Genomic DNA, 16,648 nt, shown 5'->3' with positions numbered 1-16,648 from the left:
ATAAAAATCTTAAAACGAAACAAAACAAAGCACAGGATTTGAACCCTGGAAGAGTTTCCCAGTGCAAAAACTTCTCCATGGGGATCCATCTTTGGCAAACCAAAAAGATCAATAGTCTAGAGATTGCTCAGGTTGAAATAAGACTTAATGTAATCGGACTGTGCCTTCTGTCCCCATCCAGAAAATGCCTTGGTGGGTCAGAGGGCTCATGAAAATTACACCCAAGTGATGTCATCAGTACGCTGAGGGAACAGAATGCCCTTTGCCAGGCATCCCTGAGTATCTGCTAACTGGTTGCATGGTTACCTGCTTTCACCATCTCTGCATTCCAGGCCAGAGGTCAGCAAACCACAGCTATTAATTGACAGACACAAACAGATATTAAAATGTTACAGATGCAGCCATAAGAATGTAAATGCCCAGGATATTATGGGAGCCTGGGGGAAGGGCCCCAACCCATCTTGGGAGTGTGGTGGGAGAACAGGAAAGACTTTCTGAAAGGGAAGATACTTGAGCCTTGGATTCCATAAAGGACTTTTTTTTTTAAATTAATAGACTATTTTTTAGAGCAGTTTTAGATTCAATAGAAAATTTAAAAAGATAGTACAGAGAGTTCCCATATACCCAATCTCTACCCACCCATAGTTTCCCTTAATATTAACATCTTAGTTTAGTGTTGTACATTAGTTAGAATTGATGTACCAATATTGATATGTTGTTATTAACTCAAGTTTACATTAGGGGGAGAGAGGACATGAGCGGGGGTGGGGGAGGGGCAGAGAGAGAGAGAGGGAGAGAGAATCTTAAGCAGGCTCCATGCTCAGCGCAGAGCCCGACTCTATCTATCTCACAACCCTGAGATCATGACCTGAGCCGAAATCAAGAGTCAGATGCTTCACTGGCCCAGCAACCCAGGTGTCCCAGGGTTCATTCTTGTACAGTTCAGTGGATTTTGACAAATGCATAACGTCCAGTATCTGCCATTACAGTACCATACAGAACAATTTCACCGTCTTAAAGCTCCCCTGTGCCTTCTGCCCCCTGGGGCAACAAGAGAAGATGCTGAACAGGAGGCAGAATTGTGCTGCTTGTTTTGCCCCATCCTGTCCCCAGGGGTCTGTGCTCTTTCTAAATAACATTTAGGCTAAAAGCAAAAAAATAAAAGACAAAAAAAACCACAAACAAAACTCAACTATTCACTTATTCAACCCTCACCCCCTGCCCTCACCCTGATCCTTGGCAATCACTTCTCTTTCACACTGGCTTTAGTTTTGCCTTTTCCAGATGTCCTATAGTTGGAATCATATAGTCTGTAGCCTTTACCGACTGGATTCTTTCACTAAGCAGTATGATTCAAGGTTCCACCAGGTCTTTTTATAGCTTGAGAGCTCATTTCTTTTAATCACTGAATAATATCCCATTGTATGAATGCACCGTAGTTTGTCCATTCACCTGCTGTAATGGATTGATTCACGTCTTCCAAAAAGATATGTTGAAGTCCTCGTTCCTGGTACCTGTGAACGTGGCTTTATTTGGAAAAGCCTTTGCAGATGTAATCTAGGCAAGATGAAGTCATTAGGGTGGATTCTAATCCACTATGAATGATGGCCTCATAAAAAAAGGGAAACTGGCCCTATGATGACAGAGGCAGCCACAAGCCGAAGAACACCAAGGACCCACAGCCACACCTGAAACTAGGAAGAGGCAGGAAAGGACTCTACCCAGAGTTTCATAGCGGGGGGACCTCTGACCCCGCCAGCCCTCCTGACACCTGGATTTCAGACTTCTAGCTTGTAGAACTGTGAGAGAAGAAATTCCGTTGTTTTAAGTCACCCAGTTCATGGTACTTTGTTATAGCAGCCCTACCAATACTTGATCTACCTACTGAGGGACAGCTACCTTGATTCCGTTTCTGACAATTATGAATAAAACTGCTATAAACCTCCGTGTGCAGGTTTTTGTGTGGACATAAGTTTTCAGCTCATTTGGGTGAATACCTAGGAGCATGACTGCTAAATCACATTTTAGAACTATGTTGAGCTTTGTTTTTGTTTTTTTGTTTTTAAGATTTTATTTATTTATTTGAGAGAGAGAATGAGATAGAGAGCATGAGGGGGGGGGAGGGTCAGAGAGAGAGGCAGACTCCCTGCTGAGCAGGGAGCCCGATGCGGGACTCGATCCCGGGACTCCAGGATCATGACCTGAGCCGAAGGCAGTCGCTTAACCAACTGAGCCACCCAGGCACCCTATGTTGAGCTTTGTAAAATATTGTCAACTGTCTTCCAAAGCAGAATTGGAATTTCTACCAGCAGTGAAAGAGAGTGCCTGATGCTTCCTATTTGTGTCAGCATTTGGTGTTGTCAGGTTTTGTTTTTTATTTCAGCCATTCTTATGTAGATGTGTAAAGTAAGAACCTAGTTTGTTTCTCTAAAAGTTTCTTTTTGTTCCTATTACTCTGAAATTTCATGGTTAATAGGCTTGAGACACCCAGTGGTCCTCCTTCCTTCCTTCTTTCCTTCCTCCCGCTTCACTTCCCCTCCCTTCCTTTTCTTTCCTTATTTCCTCCATCCCTTCCTTTTTCCTTTCTTTCACTTTTTATTATGACAACAATTTTCAAACACAAAAGTAGAACAGTAAAGTCCACGTACCCATCACCCAGCTTTATTTTAATATTTGATCTATCCTTCATACCATTTTTTTTTTTTGAGAGAGAGAGAGAGAGAGCACGTGCATAGGGAGAGAATTTAAAGCAGGCTCTATGCCCAGTGTGGGGCTTGATCTCATGACCTTGAGATCATGACCTGGGCGGAAATCAAGAGTCAGATTTTTTTTTTTTTTTAAGATTTTATTTATTTATTTGGGAGAGAGAATGAGAGAGAGCACATGAGAGGGGGGAGGGTCAGAGGGAGAAGCAGACTTCCTGCGGAGCAGGGAGCCCAATGCAGGACTCGATCCTGAGACTCCAGGATCATGACCTGAGCCAAAGGCAGTTGCTTAACCAACTGAGCCACCCAGGCACCCAAGAGTCAGATTCTTAACCGACTGAGCCACCTAGGCGCCCCTATCCTTCATACCATTTTTGCAAGAGGATTTTACAGCAAATCCCAGATATTTTATCATTGTATTTGTAAATACCTTAGTATGTAGCTCTAACAGATCTCTCTATCAGATGAGAATTTAAAAACTAATAGTGACATAACTGCCATTCTGTGATCTCACTTAAGGAAATTAACATACTGTCTATGTTTGATTTTCCCTATTTGTCTCAAAAATGACTCTTTTAATATTGGCTTACTTAAGTCAGGATTCAAGGTCTACCAACTGTATTTAGTTGCTAATTCTCATTTAATCTGTAACAATTACTCCTCCTCTTTTCTTTTTTTTTTAATACAATTGATTTGGTTGGAAAACCTGGGTAAATTATCCCATAGAATTTCTCACAGTTTGAATTTGGCTGATTGGGCCCTTGCGGTGTTTTTTAAAATGTGACACCATGACTTGAATATCCTGTAGTAGATTCCAGTTCAGTTTTTGGCAAGAATATTTTACAGGTGAGATTGTGTATTTCCTATTGCATCATATCAGGAGGCACATAATGTCTAATTGTTTCTCGATGATCTCTTTCCATTTGAAAAACTTCAGCTCTGGGATATTTTTGGGAATTCTTTCTTTGAAGATGTCTTTCTTCCATCTCCTATTTTCTATGTCTTTACTTTCTGGAACTCCCAATTATTCACATATCTGAGCTCTTGGAATGATTTTCTAATCTTGTTTTTTCTCCTTTTCTTATGTTTCGTGTGTGTGTGTGTGTGTGTGTGTGTGTTTGGGTCTCCTTTCTTAATATCATCTTCCAACCTGTATTTAGTCAGAGTTCTGTGTAGGAGACAGAAGCAGAAACCACTCAAGATATTTTAAGCAGAAAGGAATTTAATATAGGAAATTAGGTGCTTGCAGACTCATTGAGAGAGTTGGCATTGCCAACTTGGGGAGGGCGGGAAGGGGGAGGGCAGGGAAGGGACAACTCTCGTTTTAAAGTCACCACAGCTGTGATTGAGAGGTAAGGGTTGTTAGGGCTACTCCTGCTGCCCGTGAAGCTGGGGACTGGGCACGTCTGGCCACTGACATTTGGGTCAAAAGTAGAGTTCAAAGACAAGAGAGTTGTTGTCTGGCTTGAATAAGAAGTTGAAATTGTGGGGTAGTCTACGACAGGTCAACTCAGTGAGGTCTTTGATATCCATCCAACCCATTTTGGCTTTTTGTTTTAATGGAACAAAGGCTGAAATCCTGATTTAGATCAATCTGTATGATCAGAAACAGAGCTCCCATGGCTCTCACTAACTTTGCCACAGAAGAGTAGACTGTGTCAGGAGACCAAAATTCTCCAAGATCGCTGAATTGAATTTTGGTCACATAATCACCTTTGCTCTCATATAAATGAGGTCATTGAGGAGGCAGGCATCATTAACCTAAAAAAAAAAAAAAGATTATGAGTCTGCATTTCAATTTCATGATAAATGAACCAGAGAGAAGTTTCACAGTGTGTCTAGGTTTTGCCTATTTCTACCTGCAGAGAAAGTGGCAAGGCATTATCATGCTCCAGTACTTCCTCTAGCCCTGGAAAGTTCTCAGAGCTATCCGCCTCCAGTCTGTTTCTTCAGAGTACCAGCTGGGCAAAAAGAACCATTAATTTGTTGAGTGTTTGTGTGTGTATTTTAAGAATGATATTTTTTAGCATTTAATTTTAAGTAAGAAAATACCTGCTGTATTCATTTTTAAAAATGTATTTTTGTTACATGGTGATGCAAGGGTATACTTTCATTGTAAGAAAACTAAGATATTAAAGATTAAAAATTAAAGTCCCCTGTGATCCCTGCTCCCCAATGCCATCCCCCGTCCCCCCCCAAAGTAACGAAGTAGCAATTATAGAGCAGAGCTCATTAGTCATGGTAGGTCAGGTTATGCTGCAATAACAAACATCGTCAAAATCTCAGTGCCTTACAACAACAAAGATTTCTTTCTTTCTTTCTTTCTTTTTTTTTTTTTAAGATTTTATTTATTTATTTGACAGAGAGAGACAGCCAGAGAGAGAACACAAGCAGGGTAAGTGGGAGAGAGAGAAGCAGGCTTCCCTCTGAGCAGGGAGCTCGATGCGGGGCTCAATCCCAGGACTCTGGGATCATGACCTGAGCCAAAGGCAGACGCTTAATCTTTGAGGCGCCCCTCAAAGATTTATTTCTTGATCCTTACATGTTTGTCATGGGTTGGCTGCAGCTGTTTCTCTGGACATAGGTTGAAGGAGCAGCCAGGTTGTGCTAATCTCATGGCAGAGGGAAAAGAAAGAATGATGGAAGCTTTTAAAGCTTCTGCTTATGGGGCGCCTGGGTGGCTCAGTCATTAAGCAACTGCCTCCAACTTAGGTCATGATCCCAGGGTCCTGGGATGGAGCCCCGCATCGGGCTCCCTGCTCAGCGGGAGGCCTGCTTCTCCCTCTCCCACTCCCCCTACTTGTGTTCCCTCTCTCGCTATCTCTCTCTGTCAAATAAATAAATAAAATCTTAAAAGAAAAAAAAAAGCTTCTGCTTAGAAGTATCACGTCATTTTCACTCACATTTCCTTGGTCAAAGCAAATCATATGGCCAAGCCCCACTTCAGTGGGGGCAGAGATGTATAATCCTTCCACAGGGAGGGGCAGTGAAAATTTCTCCATAGTTCTATAGAATTCATAAAACTATAGAAATAGGTATCATTTTAATATAATTTATGATGGTACTGAATCTTTCTTTTTTTTTTAAGATTTTATTTATTTATTTGAGACAGAGAGAGAGCAAGAGAGTGAGAGAGCACAAGCAGGGAGAAGGGCAGAGGGAGAGGGAGAAGCAGACTCTCTGCTGAGCAAGGAGCCCGATGCGGGACTCAACCCCAAGACCCTGAGACCATGATCCAAGCTGAAGGCAGACGCTCAACTGACTGAGCCACCCAGGCACTCCTGAATCTTACTTTCTGCATGCAAAAATATATCTTAGAAGTCTAAGTCTTTCCATGTTATGCAAATAGATCCATCTCCTTTTCAAACAGCTGCATAATATTCCATAATAGGGATGTACTATAGCTTATTTAGCTATTTCCCTATTTGAAGACGTTTAAATTGTTTCTAATTTTTTCTTATTGCAAACAAGGGTGTAGCACATACCCTTGCACTTGCCCCATGGGCATATGTGTAAGTGTTTCTCTAGGGTGGGTGAGGAGAAGTGGAATGACTGATGAATATCTCTGAATCTTAATATGGCACACTCACAAGAGAATTCCAAAGAGAGTTTAATAAAGACTGCTTACAAAGAATAGTGCAGCGCTCCAGGGCTGGTAACCGCGGAGCTATCACCAGCCCTGGGCCGAAGGAGCAAGATGAGAGAGCAGGGAGTAGAACAGGGAGGAGAGTCATGTGGAATGGGATGGGTGAAGCCAGCCCAATATGGTCCCACAAGGAAGGAGCCGAGGGAATAAATGGCTCAAATCACTCTTTTCCATCTGGTCTACTACTGGGAACTGAACCAGATGACTGAGGACCAGGGAATCTGTTGCTATAGCCCACACAGTCCTGCCCCCTACCCTAGGACACGGAGGAGGAGGCAGAATAAAGAGCCAATGTGGAGAACCAAATAGAAGATATCCCCCCAAGTCTCCTACCCACAGGACAAGAAATGACTTAACTGTTTGCCAATATCATAAGCAAAAAACCAATACTTAAAAGTGCATTTTGGGGGCACCTGGCTGGCTCAGTTGGTATAGCACGTGACTATTGATCTCAGGGTTATGAGTTCAAGCCCCACACTGAGTGTGGAGCCTACTTAATTAAAAAAAAAAAAAAGTGCTCTAATTATTAGCAAGGACTTCTGTTGATAATTCAGGGACACAGATTGTCTCTTCTTCCCTGGATACTGCTTCAGGAATTGTGTAATCATATTTGGGCCAGTGGGCAGGAAGAGCTGAGAAATGGGTCTGGTAGCATCTTTTGAGTCCTGGATCAAGCCTTACCCAAGGCTGCACATGACTATTTGGTAACATGAGCCAATGAATTCCCTTTTCTTTCAGAAAATTTTGTTGTGGGTGTGATATGTATGTGTGTTGGTCACTCATAACTGAAAGACCTCCAACTGATCTGGGATTTGAACCCCATTCTTTGTATACTGTATCATGTTTTATGTATGTTTTGTGCATATAAATTTAGGGCTGAATGAGACCTTAGATCATTCTATTCCAATTCTTTCATTTTCATGTATATATGCAAAGGTTTAAACATACAAAATCATAAGGCAGTAATGAGACAAATCTCTTGTCAGTTTTGCTTCTAATTTTAAATAGTAAAAATACAGAACATTGTAAATAAAGTTAAAATCACTTTCATATCCTTCCTCAGTTCATCTCCCCAGGGGAAACCACTATCTGGAATTGGTTATATATTTTTTCCCACCGTATTTTAATAGTTTTACCACATACATATATATCTATGAACAATACGTAGAATTGCTTTCTGGGCTTAAAGTTTTTTATATGAATGCCATCTTGTTATATGTAACATTGTGTACTTTGCTTTTACCATTGAGCATTAGGGTTTCAAGACCTAAACATGCTCATACACACAGATATGGTTAATTTTCACTGTTATGGGGGCGCCAGGGTAGGTTAGATCGGTTAAGCATTTACCTCTGGCTCAGGTTATGATCCCAGCATCTTGGGATCAAACCCCACATCGGGCTCTTTGCTCAGTGGGGAGCCTACTTCTCCCTCCCCCTCTCCCTTTGCCTGCCACTCTGCCTGCTTCTGCTCTCTCTGTCAAATAAATAAAATCTTTAAAAAAATTAAAAAAATTTTTTTCACTGTGGTGACAGTCCTCCATTGCCTGAATATATCACAATGTATTTATCTAATCTATTTCCATAACACACATTGAGATTATAGGTTGTTTCCACAAAGCTGCAATGAACATACTAGAACATCTCATGGGACACACTCGCAAGAATGTCTCTAGGGTATGTATTTAAAAGTTGAGCTGCTACATCATAATATATGCACATTCTCCAGCCTTACCACAAATCGTTAATTTACATTGATTGTACCAAGTTACAGTTCCACCAGCATTGTATGAAAATCCCTGTTTTCTCCATATCTACATCAACACCTGGAATTATTAGGCTTTTTGATTTTGCCAATTTGATTGGCCTGAAATTGTATCTGCTTGTCTTAATTTGCATTTCTCTTATTCCTAGTGAAGGTAAGCACCTTTTCCTATGTTTATTGATGATTCTGCTTCCTCTTCCAACCTTCTCACTGTACCAGTGGAAAAAATATGACAAAGATCACACAGTTTGGGGCGTCTGGGTGGCTCAGTTGGTTAAGCATCTGCCTTCGGCTCAGGTCATGATCCCAGGGTCCTGAGATCAAGCCCTGCGTTGGGCTCCCTGCTCATTGGGGAGCCTGCTTCTCCCTCTCTTTCTGTACCCCGCTCCCTGCTCATGCTCTCTCTCTCTCTCAAATAAATAAATAAAATCTTAAAAAAAAAATCACACAGTTCATCAGCAATCGTGCTGGGTTTAAAACTTGGGTTTTCTAACTCCAATCGAGTCTTTTTTTCCAGCACATTGAACCGCTTCCAGATATAAATTTTTAAAATGCTATTGTTTCTACTAACAGTTACAACAAAGAAAAGATCTTTTTCCTTCTAGTTAGATGTTAGGACTATGAATTGTCAATAGTTGGATGCTGTATCAGTAAGGGTTAGGTTTGTCTGTGAATAAAAGAGATGACAAATATCAGTGACTTTAACAAGTTAGAAGTTGTTTTATTTCCCCTCTCTTGTAAAAGTGGGAGACAAGAAGTTTGGCATTGATATGTGCCATGAAGTCTTCTGGGACTTAGGTGCCTTTAATCTTGTTGCTTCATTCCACATAGCTGCTAGTTCCAAGTTCGCCTCAGGTTCCAAAAGAGCTGCTCCAACTCCTGCCATTACATCTGCATCCAAACCAGACAGAAAAGAGGAAGAGGCCAGGGGAAATGGTGGAGGTATTGGATGCAACACAGCTGTCTCTTAATGAAGGTTCTACAATCTGCTATGTGATTATCTGATTTACATCCTATTGGGCAAAACTCAGCTACATGGCCATACTTGACTATAAGGGTAGTTGGGAAGATGAGCATTCATTTGGGGCACCATGTACTTAGGCACAAGGGAGATGATCTCTACACACTATTCAGATTCCAGGAATTGTACACTCATCTTTCTATGGCAGGTGAGTTGGTCCTGCTTTCTAGGAGGAGTGTCCCTGTCCTCTGACCTCCATGACCCCTGGCTCTTCCCTCAGGGAAACTCTGCCTTGTCCAGAATCCTCATGGCCGTATCTAATAGACACCAGTGTCACATTTTGGGGGCCTGCACAGATTTTCATAGTCCTGTTTCCCAATGGTTTGGGAACCCTGGAACTGCTCATTGCCTTGTAGAAGAGAGGGAGACACTTACTGGTCTCTGCCACAGATGCTAAGAAAAATGTCTGGCCCATTTTTTTCCATGTTTGAGTGCACGAGTCTCATCCTACATGGAGATTAAGGTCTAAAGACAGTTCTTAAGGAAAGATCATACAGAGTTGAAATTATTCTTGACATATGCATGTGTAGTATCCTCTACGACTCTGGACATGTACCAGTCAGTTACTGCTGCATTATGAGCCACCCCCAAACTCAGTGGTATAACACAACCATCATTTATTTTCATGTCTACTTCTGCAGGTTGACTGATCTAGGCTGGGTTCAGTGGGGCTTGCCTGGGCTTGGCCCCAAGCTGTAGACGAGGTCAAAATCGTTCTACGTGTCTCTCATCTTCTTTAGATTAGCAGGCCAGCCAGGCCATGTTCTCTGGGATTACAGAAGCTCAAGAGGGCAAGGTGAACCATGCAAACACATTGCGAGCCTCTGCTTGTGACAAAACTGCTATCATCCCGTTGGGAAAAGCAAGTCACACCGCCATGCCTAGTGTCAGTGGGTGCAGAAACAAGGAGTACAGGGCTTTGCCCCAAGCTAAAGCAGGAGCATAACCAAGCCCACCAGCCTCCAGCATCAAAAGTTCTCTCCTTCTATGGAGGTGGTGTAGGGGAAAGACAGAAATATTTTTAAACAATTTGTTTTACCACAAAGTGATTTTTATTTATTTATTTATTTATTTATTTATTTATTTATTTATTTATTTTTAAAGATTTTATGGATTTGAGAGAGAGCAGGAGCGGGGGGGGGGGCGCAGAGGGAGAGGGAGAAGCAAGCTCTCCACTGAGCAGGGAGCCTGATATGGGGCTGGATCCCAGGACTCCAGGATCGTGACCTGAGCTGAAGGCAGACGCTTAACCGCTTAACCAACTGAGCCACCCTGGCTCCCCAAAACAAAGTGAATTTTTAAAAATCAGTTACTCCAGGGGTGCCTGGGTGGCTCAGTTGTTAAGCATCTGCCTTCGGCTCAGGTCCCAGGGTCCTGGGATCGAGCCCCACATCGGGCTCCCTGCTCCGTGGGAAGCCTGCTTCTCCCTCCCTCACTCCCCCTGCTTGTGTTTCCTCTCTCGGTCTGTCTCTCTCTCTCAAATAAATAACGAAAATCTTCAAAAAAAAAATAAAAAAATAAAAATAAAAATCAGTTACTCCAATGCATTAGTCAAGTCTGTGGCCCTCAATCCCTCTGTTCCTTATTTGAGGATGTGAAGAATCACAATCACTTGCCCAGCTAGCCGAACATTGTATTTTACTTCTTTGTTAATGGCTTGGAACCCATGAAATAATCTATATATTATTTCTGTATGAATTGGTCAAAACACACTGATTTTTGCAGCTGGATGGCAAGCCTGGCCTGAGCCACAGGTTCATTGCGCCAATGGTGGGCAGAACCACTTTCGCGATTTCAGTCCCCCTCCCACTATGCATGCCACTGACATTGTCTACCTACCAACTGTTCCCCTTATTTGAGCGGCACTGCAGATAAGATACGTGACTGGCTTCATAGTGGAAACTGTGGCATGCTGCCCAGAAGCCCCACTCCCGGACCGAGGCACCTAATCCCCCAGCTGCCGGGAGCATTGGCGGCTGACGGTGCTCAACTGAGTCCCTCTTGGGGACTTGCCCTTGGCTGAAGAGCACAATCTAGCCCAAGTACTGCATCTAATGACTATGAAGTGGGAGTCGCAAGGTCCAGCCTCCTTGCCATCCCCGCTCCATACTCCTCCTCCCTCCCCCCAGGGTGGGCATCAGCTGAGGCCTCCCATAAGGCGGCATTGCAGTTTGACTTGTCCCTTGCATCTGTGCTCCTGAGAGCACTCTGCAGTAAGCTTTCTGCGTGCACACCTCCATGTTAGAGTCTGATTCCTGGGGAACCTCACCCTCAATAGGCTCTGAAGTCACACAGAGCTGGGTTTGAGTCTTATCTCAAATACCCACTATGAATCCACTGTAAGCCTCTGTAAGTCTCAGATTTTTAATCTCTAAAGACACAATAATAGTAGTATCTGCCTCTTCTAGTGACAGAAGAGGATGAAGAGAAATAATGCATGTAAAGCACTTAGCATGGTAGCCGGCGCATGTTAGATTTTGCTGAAATGTCCCCCCCACCCCACCCCCCACCGTTGACTCAGCTCCTTGCAGGCATTTCCAGAAGCCTGCGTCCCCACGCGCTACTAAAGCAGAAACAGACCTGTTGTGCTACCTTGTGTCCAGCAGATGGCGCCAGCGAACAAGACTGCAGTGCTGTCCCTCGCGGTTACAATTTCCACTTCTCACAGATTATGCATCAGTTTCCCATGCATTAGCTCATTTGATTCTCCTTCATCAACCATTTACCAAGTGCTGACTATTCTATTGTTTATTCTTTCATCCCTTCCCCAACAAATGCTACTGAGCACTTCCTCCCGCCGACGGGCCGCTTTAAATCTCTTCCAAAACGTCATAGTGACTAAGAAACAACAACAACAAGAAATAAAATTCCCAGCCCCTCCTAGAAAGTTGGATTGTGAGATGAAAAGACAAGTTGTAGGCCCTGGTATTGCGCCGGTGCCAGATCGTTCAGGAAGGAGGCTGCTTTAATAAAGTTGTAAAGCTTAATTGAGGAAATGTATGTCAAGTGGTTACGCGGGAAGCTCTCACTAAATGATAAATATTTATTACTAGTAATACTACTACTACCAATCAATGGTTCTTATGATCTTCTCTGATGTAATTGCTAAGGGCAAGGTTTTATTAAAGGCAATCTACAGAGACATTTGATTAGTTGGGGGTTACAAGAGGATCCAGGACTCTGAAAGTAAAGAGAACACCAAGTCAGGGAAAGGGACACACAGATGAACTCAGTCAAATTTGTTGAATGGATGGCTGAGGGGGATTCTCTTCTAACAGCAAGAATTACATTCATGATTCCAGCAAGCATTTATGGAGACCAACTCTGAGCGCGGCACTGTGCTTGCTGTTCGAGCCACAGAGCTGAATAAGCATCCTGTGTGTTTTCAAGGCGCTCCTAGTGCAAGGGTGGAAAGCCAAGGTGCCTAAGGGTCTAGCCTGGTCATGGAAATGAGGGAAGGGGATGAAGTATGAAGAGGGAACATGGGTAAAATAAATATTTTACTTTCTTCCTTAATCCACTATAAAAAAAACCCCCCAGTATTGCAAGAGTTATGACAAATAGCTCTGATATGAGGCTTTAATGCAGAGACCATAGGGCATGGTGGGGACTGCAGAGAAATAGAGGAACCATGCTCAGTCCAAAGGGGCCTGCTATCTCAAGGGTGAAGGACTGTACCCATCTTACTGGATTTCCAATTTGTCAAGAGAAGCCAGAAGTTGGAATTTTTATGTGCAATCTCTTAATTTTTAATTTTTGGCAATGAATGCAAAAAAAAAAAAAAAGTAAAAACTCCATGTGGGCCCAAATAGTGCAGGCCAAATAAAATATAATTCTGTCTGAATGCCAGATCTAAGCCTTAGGGTCCAGTGTATGATCTCCAGTCCAATTGGAAAGACAGATGCGTGTATGGGCAATTTTGACACAGCTTGATAAGTTTAAAAATGGCAAGACGGGATGTGGTGGGTGCACAGAAGAGCTGGGCGCAGGGGGGGGGGGGGGGGGCATTGTGATCTCTGAGGAGGAGAAGACACCTGATTTGAGTCCTAGAGGAAGGGCCCAACTGGCCCAGGAACTGAGGTCTGGCAATCCATTCAGAGGGAATGGCATAGGGGAGTTCAGGAGCCCCTGGACCGGCAAGGCTCAGGTGTCAGATGGGGCAGGGAGCAGGGGGAGATGAAGCTGGGGAGGTGGGCAGGACCAGATGAAGGGTGGCCTTAACCGCATCATCTGTGTTCAACGATTTCTTAGTTTCCCCTCCTTGTTATTTCTGCTGATTTTGATAGAAAACCAGAGGTTGTGTCTGTGCCCCCAAAACAGCCATTTCCTGTGATAAGAAGAAGCTCTTTCAGCTCTCAAAGTTGGCAACACCCCTCTTTCTCCTTTCCCCGCTTTGGCTCACCCTCATCTGTGCCTCACTCTGATCCCCACAGTATTACAGAAAATAAATACTTTTGACCTTTGTCAGAACACCTTGGACTTGCCAGCACAAAAAGAAACAAATTTACACAGGAGGAAATGATTCCGTCCCTCCCAAATGAATGCTTCTCTATGTCCAGAGCCAAATTCGGTTCTGATTCAGAGACCGTAGGGCTGGCCAGCAGGGCCCTGGGCGGGAAGACAGGAGCCCATTCTAGTCCTGGTCCTGTGGATTGACTCCTTGTGTGGCTGTGGATAAGAGCTGGCCACTCGTGCCTAAGCAGGTGGGTTGGACGGTCTCCCAGAACCTTCTCTGTCGGGACCTGGGGCCCAGATCTCTGTGCACAGAGCCTCTCTGGACCTGAGGTGTGTGATGGGTCGCCAATCTAACCCGTGCATGCTGCATGTCAGGCGCTGTGCCAGGCTCTTGCCATACACGAAGATTTCACGTAATCCTCATAATAGTCTTGCCCCACTTTATAAAAAAAGAAGCCGAAGTCTGGGAAAGTGGCCCAACGTGGTGAATCTTGTATGTGCGACCTCAAAGACTATGTTACTTGAAACAAAATGGAGTTCATTGTGATGGTGAGTTCTCTGTGTCAACCTGACTGGGCTGAGGGATGGCCAGAGAGCTGGTAAAATGTTCTTCTTGGGTGTGTCTGCGAGAGTGTCTCTGGAAGTGATTAGCATTTGAATCCGGAGACTAAATAAAGAAGATCAACCTTGCCAATGGTGTTGGGGGGGGGGGGGATCACTCAATCTGTTGAGGGCCTAAATAGAATAAAAAGGCAGAGGGAGGGTGCATTTGCTCTCTCTTCCTGAGCTAGGCCATCTTTCTTCTCCCGCCCTTGGACACTGGCACTCCTGGTTCTTAGCTCTTTAGACTCAGACCAGGACTTACACCGTCTGCTCCCTGGGGTCCCAGGCCTTTGGTCTGTTACACCACTGGCTTTCCTGGTTTCCAGCCTGCAGACATCAGACTGTGTGTGTGTGAGCCAATTCCTGCAGTAAGTCTCTCTCTTGCTCTCTCATACACACGCAAGTACAGACACATGCATATCCCTATCTGTTCTCTGGAGAGCCCTGCGAAGACGTCCATACATGTGGTGATACATCAAACAGCACGGGACCGTTTACCATGAAAAGCAAACTCTCGTGCCCATATCCCAACTCCCTTGGGGCAACCTCTGGTAATCATTTTGATTTTCTAGTGATAATCTCCCTAAATATGAACAATAGCTAGGCAATATTTACTGTCTGTAAAGTTTACTTATACTCCCTGCTTTCTTCTACTGTTGATATTTATATACTTACTTGTAGTTCTTGTTTCTCCCCATAAGTTCAATAAACATAACCTCTATTTTCTTCTTCCCTCACGTGGACAATCCCTTTTGACGCCCTTTCCAAAGGGGAAGGCATGAGCAGTATTTTTTCTCTGTCTTTCCTCCCTGCTTCTATTTTCCACCTTTTGTCCGCTTTGCTGATTTCAGAAGCTCCCCACCCCCTTTTAGTTGTGTGTAACCATGTGACTAGTGCTGGCTGAGGGGTTGTGGGAGGGAGTGACCTTTGTCACCCTCGGCTGGAGCGTCTAATGGCTGTGGGAGTTCCATGCCCTGCACGAAGACACTCATGCTCTCCTGCCTTTTGCTACACCTAGCAACATTCCACATGGAAGAGTCTCCATTCGTCTGGGTCCCAGGAGAGCAGAGCACCCCCACCCGTAGACCGTCAACGTGTAGTCTGAGGGAGATGTAAATCTTTGTTGTCCTAAGCCTCTGAGATTTGGGGGGTTATTTGTTACTGCAGCATAACCAAGCATATCCTAACTGATGCAGTGAACATTATTATATTCTGTCCTGCAAACACAACCAAGACATCCATGTTTTGTCCATACCTTAAAAAAACAAGATTACAGGGGCGCCTGGGTGGCTCAGTCGTTAAGCGTCTGCCTTCGGCTCAGGTCATGGTCCCAGGGTCCTGGGATCAAGCCCTGCATCGGGCTCCCTGCTGAGCAGGGAGCCTGCTTCTCCTTCTCCCTCTGTCTACCACTCTGCCTACTTGTGCTCTCTCTCTGTCAAATAAATAAATAAAATCTTTAAAAAAAAAAAAACAACAAGATTACAAAAAAAGACAAACTTTTTCTTGTCCTGGCAAGTCTGAAAATGTCTTAAATTTACCCTCCTACTTGATTACATTTGGCCAGGAATAAAGTTCTAGGTTAAAACTCTCAGAACTTTTAATATACTACATTATGGGCATTTGGCTTTTCACTTCTGATGAGAAATCTTTCTTCTTCTTCTTTTTTTTTAAGTAGGCTCCATGCCCAGTGTGGAGTCCAACATGGGGCTCAAACTCATGACCCTGAGATCAAGACCTGAGCTGAGATCAAGAGTCAGCCACTTAACCAACTAGCCACCCAGGTGCCCCATTCTGATGGGAAATCTAATACCGGTCTGAGTCTTTTTTCTTCATAGATGAATATATATATATATATATATATTTTTTTTTTAAAGATTTTATTTATTTATTTGACAGAGAGAGAGAGAACAAGTAGGCAGAGAGGCAGGCAGAGGGAGAGGGAGAAGCAGGCTTCCCGCTGAGCAGGGAGCCCAATGCGGGACTTGATCCCAGGACTCCGAGATCACGACCCGAGCTGAAGGCAGCCGCTTAACCGACTGAGCCACCCAGGCGCCCCCATAGATGAATATATTTTTAATCCATGAAAAACTTTTAGAATCTTTAAAATGTGTTGTGTCTGACACAGTCTTTTAACCGAGCCACCCAGGTGCCTCTCTCTGTCTTTTCCATCTCCGTCTTTTTGTTCTATGTTGGGAGGACTTTCTTCAATTTCGATTTCAACCATCTATCAGTTTTCATTTTAGCAGTAATATATGAGACATTTTAATACATATTTATGTAAGTATATCAAACAAAAAAAGCATGAATCGTAAGTGTACAAATGGATGAATTGTCACAGCCAGAGAACAAGACTGAGTCAAGAAATAGCTTCTTACCAGCAAGCAGTTGGCCCCCTGTGCTTTTCCCAGTCACTACCTATCCCTTTTCCCCAGAGATCACCCATTCTTCTATTCT

This window comes from Mirounga leonina, unplaced genomic scaffold, assembly GCF_011800145.1.
Source record: "Mirounga leonina isolate KUSES-001 unplaced genomic scaffold, KU_Mleo_1.0 Mir_150, whole genome shotgun sequence".
Lineage (NCBI taxonomy): Eukaryota > Metazoa > Chordata > Mammalia > Carnivora > Phocidae > Mirounga > Mirounga leonina.
The sequence above is the reverse complement of the archived record's forward strand: the minus strand, read 5'-3'. Positions refer to the sequence as shown.